This window comes from Symphodus melops, assembly GCF_947650265.1.
Source record: "Symphodus melops genome assembly, chromosome: 16".
Taxonomy (NCBI): domain Eukaryota; kingdom Metazoa; phylum Chordata; class Actinopteri; order Labriformes; family Labridae; genus Symphodus; species Symphodus melops.
Window position 1 is genome coordinate 8,842,099 of NC_136706.1, and position 10,804 is coordinate 8,852,902.

Here is a 10,804-nt window from a genome sequence, read left to right on the forward strand (position 1 = left end):
CATGTCACACTCGACGTTTGGATGCTACTGAATACATTTTAGAAGGACTGTATCAGAGCTGCAGATCTGACACGGGCGACACTTTGACACGTCACCACATACAGTATGACGCGTCACACTCGGACACAGTCACTCAAAGATATGACACACAGAGGCCGTATTGTTTATTGATACGTGCAGCAGAGTCCCCAAAGGATTCCTCTGTGACCCTCCTCTGTCTCCCACAGGCCGAGTGGAGGAGATAATGGTCACCCAAAATAGACCCATCAGCACAGACGGGGTTTTATATGCGAGCGCTGCACAGTCGGACAGATAGAGCAGGGTCATAAGTCTCCTGAGCTGAATGCTTGAGTGACTGTAATAAATATTAATTTGTTCGGAGGAGAAACATGAGTAAGCTGAACGAATCAGCACCACATGGGGTGTGAGGAAGAGACGCGTCACTCACACAGAAGAGCCCTCTTTCATTATTTGTGTCACTGATGGGACCATCACCTCAATTTTTGATGTCGAGCCTCCTCGGGAGAGCTGACAGGCTCGCAGATGGAGAAGAGAAAAATACGACTCCACACAGAGTTTATATGAAGACATAACCACAAACAATCCACAGTACTGCAGCTGCTTCAGTTTAACGTGAAATTGTAAAAAAAAATAATAATATGAAACAAATGTGCCACATGGTCGATTATTTTGTCTTCTTGTGTGGATTCTATCTCTTGATTATGACTTGTTTGTGTTAAATTGTCGCGTTTCAGGTCACAGAGAGACGACAAACAAACCTGTTCATGGTTATGGTCGTGTGTTTACCGAAGAGCCTATGAGTCAGTGTTGCATGCAATGGGCAATAAAATATAGGCATCTGTGGGCTTGTTTAACATGTGTCAGTGTAACGACACAAAGTCCTCTTTGATGATTTAAAGATCTCAGAACACAATGCACGACTCCCTCAGGAAGCCCATGCCATAAATACAACTGCTCTAAAAGAGAAGAAAAAAACAAAACAAGGGAGATTTTCTTTTTACAGCATTATTATGGGTTGGATGAGAAACTGTTTGCAATTATAAAAGATTTTAAAATTAACAGCTGCAGACTGTGTAAAAATCAAACTGGAAAAAAAAAGTCCAGACTTTTCTCTTTTTGTTGATTTATTTCAGGTCTTTTTCATCTTATGGATGATCTTCAGTGTTTTATTTTTATCTTTTTTTTATGCTTGTGCCTCATATGTTAGGAGGCACAAGTCAAATTTGATTGGATAGCTACAGTCTCCTGTACATGGGGCAGGAGCACTGACCACTGGGCTCCCGGCGGCCCCAGAAATGTAGCATGTTTTATCTTAAATTGTGGGATAGTGGAGCTGTGTTTCTATTGATAAAAATAATGAGAATTCTAAAAGCAATATTCCTCTTAAAACATTTGTACAGCGTGGCTTTCAAATGGAGACTTTAATCCTAATGAGTAAAAATAAAGCATAAGAATGGATGGACATGGGCAGGGGACGATGCTGACGCCGTTCAGCTGTGGCATGCTGATAAGTGGGTTGGCCGGCACAGTTCAGGTTGTTTGTTCTGCTGTCGGACATCTTCTGCTCTCCCTCTCCGGCCAAAACATGACCGAGTGAGCAACATTTGAAATACAATACATAGTTTGGCTGCAGATCAGCTGGATCCTTACATGCCTAAAGCATGGCAAGGTTATATTTGGATACGTTCACAAGAACAATAGATCGTCACACGTTCAATTTAGAATTGTGATCTTCAGTTTATTATAAAAACTGTGAAACAACAATGAAACATATCCAGCATCTTCAGTGATTATGAAGCCAATTTAGTCAAATGCATTTCTTTTTCCGTAGTCTCACATCAGGATAACGATGCAGTTGCAAAATATTGCACAGCCCTACTTCAAACTTTTGTCTTCATGTATTCTTTGGCTCTCAGCCTGCTTATTACTTTTGTGTCCACCCTATGCACAGCAGCTCTGACTCCCCACTGCTTTTGGCTTTAACGCCAGTCCTGACACTAGCCTCTCATTCTGTATTCTGCTTGTGTTTGTGTGCTTCGTCTGCCAGAGTGAGCTCAGCTGTCAGCGGGCACAGAGCCCCCGGATCACCCTTTGGCACAGAGAGCGAGGGACAGAGGGCAGGTAGTGAGGCTGCGCTGCTTTCAGCTGATCCATTAGGACATGCTACTATTCAGATATGGCTAACTGCCAGATGCCAAGCCATTGTGGCATTCGGTGCAGTATTTCCATCTGTTTCAGTCAGTGCTCAGACATTTATGAGTATTTGTTGGCATCTTTCGCACGTATGCGTGCAAAAATATGTGTGTGTGTGTGTGTGGGAGACTGTGCGCGTGTGCCAGTGTGTGTAAATGAGATCACTTGGTACTATCAAAGTGCAGGCAGGACTATGACACTGTTATAAATAGAAGGGAGGAAGTAAGGAAGGTTAAATCTCTGAGGCACAGTTACTAAATGTGTACAGGGGTGCCATTTAAAAACCCACAAGTCCCACTTTAAAATTTGAAAGCAATGACACGATGTACATTTTGTTGTTCTCTTACAAAGTACTGTGAGAAGTTGTCTATGTAAGGGTCATTACATGAAGTTGTCGCCCGTCATTACATGGCCATAGGCTGCTACGGTTGCTGTGTGAACAGCTTATTGTTAGCCAAGGGTGAATTATCACTTTTGTTTTTTAAATGGGAGTACAGTTAGCGCTCTCCCACAGACCAGTGACTTCATAGGGACGTGATGGAAACGATGAATTCAATGGAACGTGAGAGGAGGAGAGCTCTGCAAAAGTTATTGATGTAAGCATTAACAAAAGCGATCCAAGCATCTTTCTTTTACGCTTCATAAAAGCTGAAGAAGGATTAAGGGGATATTTTTTCCCAGACAGCGCAGGGTGGACAGATGGGATCGGGAGATTGACTCTCTGAGATGCTCTTGGGACAGCGTTCAAAAGATGGATTGAAGGAAGGAATTTCAGAGAAAATGAACGTGTTTTGTGTAAGGCACTGATTTGTATCATCAGTGGAGAAGATCGTGAGAAAAAGAAAATTGCATTTTTTTTAGTTATGTTTCTGCCCTTGTGACTTTTTTTATTCCTGAGGTTTTCGATCTAATCCAAACTACCCAGAGGTCCCCTGTCTTTAACAAAACAAACATAACCATTCAAATAACTGCATTAGGCAGTTTGAGTTTACAGTCCATAATCTTCAGTAGACATGTTGTCAAGAGGGGACAGATGAAGAGCAACAGGTAACGTGGGGAGAAAAAAAAGGGTCGACGCTGTCAGTCCACTAAGTTATACAGCAGGTCACTTTAAAGAAGTTGGGTTTGAAAATCCAATTTGGCTTAAAAAAAAAATGCAAAGTCCGGTTTAGCTCTAATTGTATTGCATTGTGAGTCTAATGCCGAAACATACGTCTGGGGTGTCACTGACGGAGCTGCTGGACTCATCCTTCTCTGTCTGTCCTGGACATGAAGTAATCCTGATCTGATCGCTGATACCTTCTACCTGCTCTGACAGTGACAGCTGCCAAAAGTCAGAGGACTTATGGCACCTGTCACTGGCGCCCCTGATCGAGGTGGGAACATGTGGGAAACAAGCGCACCTCCCAAAGGTGGCACAGTGTCAGTCTCTGTGCTGGCTTTACGGTTTTTAGCATTCAAAGAGCATCCGCTGGCGCCTCCTTCTACTGAGTTACTAAACAAACAGAGCTCTGATCGCAACCAGCGAGCGGAGATGAAAAAGCTCCACTGGGGAGGCAACACAAAATGCATTGCTTGTTGTCCGTTTGTTTTAATGTACCCGTATCAGATTACAAATTTCAATGGAGCTTTTTTGATTATAACTCGAACCGTCGAGACTGCTTGCTACACTGCTCTCTTAAAAGTGCGGTGCTGTGCTTGAAGCTGGGGTCTTGACTTTCACAAAGCTTGTCCCCAACATAACAAGGTCACACTAATTGGAGAAGGAAGTGTAGAGGATGTGTTTAGGAAGGAGCGGTAGGGTTAGAGAGTGATAGAAGAGAGGCTCGGATCCTGTTTCTCCTCGGTCCCCTGTTCTAATCCAGCCTGGTATGTGTCAGGATCAGAGCTAGTCTCTTTTACTGCAGCCGTCCTGTGGCCATGCAGTGAGTGCAGAGCCTGCGTGTCCTCGGCTGCAGCAAATCGGCCGTAGAAAGCGCTAGACGGCAGTCTGGCGCAGGCTCGCCCTGGGAACCAAGTTCACTGAGAGAAACTTCAAAATGCAAAGACCCGACACAAAACGGCCCCGACAGTCCGTTTCAGGTCCTAAACCCTGAGAAACACGGCACTGGACAGCTGTGTGTTCCCCCTTGATGTATTTATGTCAACCCCTTACATAAATATACTGTGACACACATACACATTCACACTCATCCACGTGGGCCGGCGTGTAAATGTGCACGCTCACACAGGCTCCGTGACCCACACAAACACACACACAGACACACACACATAGACACACATTAAGTGACACACACATATCGCGCTCTCTGTCAGTAATACCCAGAGGATATTGTATCTCTCTCAGCAGACTGGACAGTTGATCAGAGCAGCATGAGCACATGGTGGCTTTGATGTAAATCACGTAGTGCAGTCACCTTGAAAGTAGCTTCAATTGCATAAATGTACAGGTTCATTAGCTGATACAGCAGCGCAATGCACCACCTCTCTTTATCTCATCGATGTTATAATCCAAGTTCTCTGCTTAGGTGGGTTCTGCCATTATGTCAACTTGTTCTCTTAAATGAATGTGAAGGGTGATGAATAAACAAAGAGTGCATGTTATCCAATACTCACACGTTCTTCTATGTCCACTGGCTGTTCTTCATGAAAAATGTTTTCACTACTAAATTAGCACCCAACAATCTGAATGTAGCCGAGAGCTAGACTGTATCAAAAGGATGTGAAAGGATGGCCACTAAACCCAGGCCTCCGTCCAATGAATAACAGTATACATGCTGAGTTAGAAGGTTGGGCTAAATTACATAAACTACAAAAGCTCATATCGGAGTTATGCTAAAATTGAAAAAAATAATTTGAAATCCTTCTTTGAATTAAGTGATCATGGGTTGGCTGTTTCTCACTTGGTAGAATTGTTGTCCAGGAAGGTCGAGGGTTCGATCCCCAGCTCCTGCAGCAACGATGTGTTCTTGGGCAAGATGCTTAAGGCCGTTTGGCTTCGCTGATAAATTGTCTTTGTTTGTGGCGTATGAAAGGGATTAATTACTTCTGATGGTCTCACTACACAGCGGCCTTCTGCCATCCGTGAGTGAACGGGTGGGTGTGAGATGCGGTGTAAAAAGTCAGAAGACTAGAAAACACGATTCAAGTCCATTTATCATTTTATTTCATATCGAAGTTCTCTGTTTTACGATACACTGACAAAAACTCACTCTGACTCACCACAACACTACAAGCTGACTTCACACGAAGCACCCCTCCCGTGTGTAGAACATGGCTCTCACAATGTTAGGGTGAGAAGTTCACATTTTAACAGGGGCCACCCATGTTTCAATGTATAAATTCCTGGTCCTGCCAGGACATCTAAATCCATTAAGGACAGATGTCCATGAAAGGAAGGTGAATGTTTCCAGGCCTGGGAGAAATACGATTCGTGATTATGCTGAACGGGATGTGGCGCTTCCTTGTGTTCCATACCTCCCTAAAATTACATTACCACTTTGACACTTTGCAGACCCCGCTGTAAGCGGTATTAGCATGTATTGTTTTCACCAAGAGGACCAACACTTGCTTAGTCGCTCTTGTAGTGAAAAGAAAGGGGAGTCAAATTTGGCCTCAACCTTGAACTCGGTTTCATGAATAGAACCAAACAAGTGGCTTACAATAACACACAGAGCTTAAAAAGAGACAATTAGATGTAATGAAAATCCGCTCAGTTTAACCAAGAGGAGAGGTTGTGGGAACGTTGAGTTGTGGAGTTCGTTTACTTTCAAGGTCAAATCAATTAGTGATGGCGTACTGGTAGGGAATGTGGATCATCGAGCGTTGGATTAAATCAGCTTTATTTGAGCATGGGTGGGTATTAACGAGAGGGTAAACATGCTATTCACTCCAATATCAACCCTTTGAATACCTAGCTGGAGATGTATATGACTTATCTCCTTCAGGATACATTATAGACACACGAGCGTCTGACCTGAGGTGTGCTGTAACTTCCAGGAATTACTGTCAACACTTAAAGAGTGTGAACTGCTGATAACGAGCTCTCACTCAGTGAAAAGGATGCTGGCATAATCATGTGTGTTATCATCATTATCTGAATACGGAGGTCAGGTTTATTCGGTTATCACCACGGCGTTTAGACCCAAGGACGAGAATAATTGGTACTCAACGGGGCTGTGAGTCATTCAGGGCGGAGAGAGAAAATGCTAAGCTCTTTTTGTTAGCTGGAGTTGAAAGTATCTGGAGACATGTTTCAGAGGGCAAGGTTTAAGTGTCAGGAGGTGAAGTGATCTGGGCACATTAGATAAGGAGCTACACAACTTCTTCAAATCCAGCTTGCATTTTTTTTTTTTTTCATCCAATCCTGTAATCGTATTCACAAATCTAATCTCAAGGGAAGTGATGACAAATCAATCCTCCAGGCAGACAACATTATGAACTTTATCACGTCAGCAACAAGATAATCTGTCCTCATGCCAAGACGCTTTATCAGTGGAAGCCCGACTCTGAAAACACTACAGCTGTCTGTTTGACCTGTGACAGGGGATTTCGCTGCAGGTTGGGATGCTGACTCGGTTCATATTACTAACAATTGGCGTGTGCAAGTTTGTGTGGAGAATCACCGGCTACACTCCTGACGCGGCGGAGCAGCTGAGAACACCACGGATGAGCGACAAGCTCACAAATGGGTGTGACACATTGATAGATGGTTAGCTGTAAGGATAGCCAGACTGATACATATAAACATGCTTAGAGATATGAACGCAGACGATATGTTGCAGAATGATTAACACAAGACTGAAATAGAATATAGAGGGTGTCAAAGGCTGCATATTTCAAAAAAGATTCAGTGTCTGCCGTTAGCATTTATAGTGAATACTACTAGACCGTAAAAGGCTTATTATGACATTTTACTTTACAATACTAATGTGGTGTTGAAAATAGGTATTGAATATGTTTTAATTCATACTAGTATCATATATAAGTTTCAAATTCTTGTGTCTAAAAAAGATTCTTAAAAAATAAAAAGATTGAGTTTTTGTTTGGCAGGTTCAGTTTTAGCACCTTTTGTTGTGAATTATAGGTCAACCAAAGGGTCAATTATCTAACTCTTAGTGAGGATCAACACACTTGTGCATTCCTTTACAATTGTTTTTCTGCTCTTTTGAAAAAAAATACTGTTGTTACCTGGGGAGGGGGGGGTGTTAAGGGTGCAGAGGGCAACGCTTTGGAAGGAGACGACTATCGTGTTTCGAACACATTTCATCTAAAAAACAGAAGAACCTGCGTACCTGTCGCGAGTGTAAAACAGTGAGGTGTCAAAAGTGAAATGCGATCGTCAGATCTGACAAAGGAGGTAACTGCTGCAGGGGGATCAGATCAGAGAGAGAGAGAGAGAGAGAGAGCGGCGTCCTCGCAGCAGATGGGAGCTTTATGGTTAAGGCCGCAGGGAGAACCGAAGCCAGGGGAGAGAGAGACCACAAAAAAGGCTGGAGACGCGGCTGGACTGTGACACATGTCCCACCGCGGAGGGGGATTTCACTCACCTGGCCCTTTGGTGTGTCATCATGTTACCAGTGCTGTCAGGAGCCTCCACCCTGTCCGCCTGCGCTGCATTGTTCTGCACTGGATGTGGACAAGGGAATAAAAGAGAATAGATAATGAAAAAGAGAGTGGGCTAGCAGTGGGAGTGAGCCACATTTGGGCCCATTGTTGATGCTGTATCTTTTTTTAACACTACTAAAGTGAGGGATAAAGCTGATCAAAGGGCGGTGTATGATTGCGTTGGTGAGTGTTGAGAATCATGACAGTAAGAATGAGTACAGTTAGGGGTCTGATGTGTCAAGAAGGTGGATACAAAATGATGCAGCAGATGGATAAACACATCAACACTGATATCACACTACATCCTGACTAGACACACCCGAGAAGGGCTCATTGAAAGACACACCTGTACTGTTGTTTTTTTTGGGGGGTTTTTTTCATATCATGTCTCCATCTGTCTCATTCAAAGTAGCTCCATACGAAATCTCATACATTTCATAGCTTTAATGAAGACTTTTGTTACGCTTCCTTCCGCATGCGCCCAGAGAAAGAGAAAGAGTCGCAGTGAGGATCTGAGTGGAAGAGAGTGCCTTTGTCATAACACACACCAGATGTGCTTAAGCCCAGAATAAGCAATAGATAAAGCCAGTTTTACTGTGTTGAGTCTTATTTACACTGGTGCAAAGACAAGCCATTACTTGCACTCTGCAGAAAGTGTGCATCCTCAGAATTAAAAAGATCAAACATAGGAGGTGAGATAAAAGACAGCTGACCAGAATGGTCTGAATTTACACTAAGGTGAACATGCTTGCAGTTTGAATGGGACCCCAGAGGTCTTCATAATGTAAACAAACTCTGAAACAAGCAAGGATATAAAAGTAACACTTAGAAATATGAGCCACCCGGTGCTCAGGAATGACATACTCGGTCTCGACGACCTCCACTTCAAATACCTTTGTAATGGAGCTGTTTTTCTAAAAAGGACCATGCACACACACAACACACACACACACACACACACACACATATGTCTGTGCATGATAAAGTGGACATTGTTTTTTTTTTTTTTTTAGGGCTACAGACTGAGGGAGCTGTGTGCCAGTCTGCTTGAGGTGCTACAAGATCAAAAACAGTCCACCCCCAGGTGGTAAAGCTAAGCTTTCAGGGGTCAGAGGACCCAGACGCCAAAGTGGTCACACTCGTGTCAGAACACTATTTACAACTAGAGAGGCCCACCTTGGACCACCTACAACCGTTCTTCACTACAATACTGTACGTCTGAGGGGGGGGGGGGGGGGGGGGGGGGGGGGTGTGCTGCGCTTCAATGTCCACTAGGTGGCAGTAAAGCTTCATGAACAGACTCCTTCTTCCACGACAGGAACTTCTCTTATCCTCCCTGAAGAGACAGTATTCCTCTAAATACTACATCTCTGACTCTGTTCTGTTTCACCTGACAAAGCAAAGTCACAGGAATAAAACTCCCTGAACAGACATGTTCAGTAGAGATGAAACCATCACAGTTCGCTCCGATACAGCTTTAAATACACAAGTGGCCGTCCGTGCATGTGCATAACCACGTTCTTAAAATGAGGCTGGTCCATAACCTCTGGGCTCTTGTTCAAGGTCGCAGTGTGACTAACAGTATTGGAATGGGAATTATTTGCCATGAGCAATGATGTCCACTTGCAAAATGTAATATTTAAATATTTAAAATAGAAAAAAGAAAACTCTATATGCAACACGAGAGCATCATCTCACATTGCTGCGCCGTGAATATCCTCTGATGGCTGATCTGTATCCAGATTTCTCACATAATTACACTCCTCCAAGTCATCTGATTCCAAGTTTAGTGAAAAGTCGCCCTGTGATTTACTGTCAAAGCGGCCTCCCGACACATGCACGATCAATGACATGTCGATCATTTTTATAGAGACAGAATTGGCCCTTCAAACACTTATGACTCAAGTTTGTTAAGATTAAAGAAAAACATCAAATGTATGAATTCTTAAGCAGAGGAGAAAACATAATGTCGCAGCTATAAATGATATGACTAAGACTGAGTCATTTCCAGAGTTCAACAACTCAACAAGACTCTTCTTGATGATTCATTTACGAAACCATATGTCACATCATATTTAAGTGTTCAGTTACCAAAGCAATAGAACACTTATCTATTTGTAATGTACTAAATAATACTGCACAATATATGAAAAGTTTAACTTAACTCAAAAAACAGTCAGTGTGCAGGTGGGACCCTAACATGTCCCGGTGATGCTTGTGAAAGCAGTTGCTACCTTAACAATTAACCTTTAAATGTCAGTCTGGTAATGATCACTCACATTTATCTGTCTGTTTTTTTAAACCCTCAAACCCACAGTGTGTGTGTGTAGTGGTGGTCGCATGAAACCCATATTTAAAATGAAATCACATTTTTTACAAATGTTTCTGTTTGACATTGAAGAGAAGGGTTACTGCCTCAAATCCTGAGAGGTTCGTCAACGTGAAAGTGTTCCTCTGTGGCGTACAGTGGGTGACGGGGAGGGGTAAATGTTTGAGCATTTCATCCGGTACATTTATGGACTATGCATTATGTCGCCCTCTAGTGGTGGTAGTGATTAGAGCCCGACAAGATTTAGATCCCAAATGTGACATACGATGATGTTACACACAGACTAATGTATGGACATGACACAGTACTAGATACTATATTTGAGCACATCGTTCTATTTGTAAAATGTTAAATACAATCCTAATCTGGCCACATCCACCGGAGCATCTCAAAATCCACACTGGATTCACAAAATAGTATGGCCTTAATGCTGCAGTTCCACCAATATCTGATCTGGGAGCAATAGCAAGTTAGACCTGACCTCATGCATAAATATGTGTGTGGACTCATATTTACAGGTCAGCTAAGTTCAGCACTTTAACATCCTTCACACAGGTCTGGTTATGACGCTGCTCAGGGGTCATCAAGAAGGTCACGAGAGGTCATTTATGCATTGTATTCATCATGTGACGACTGACACTTAGGAAAGGTTGC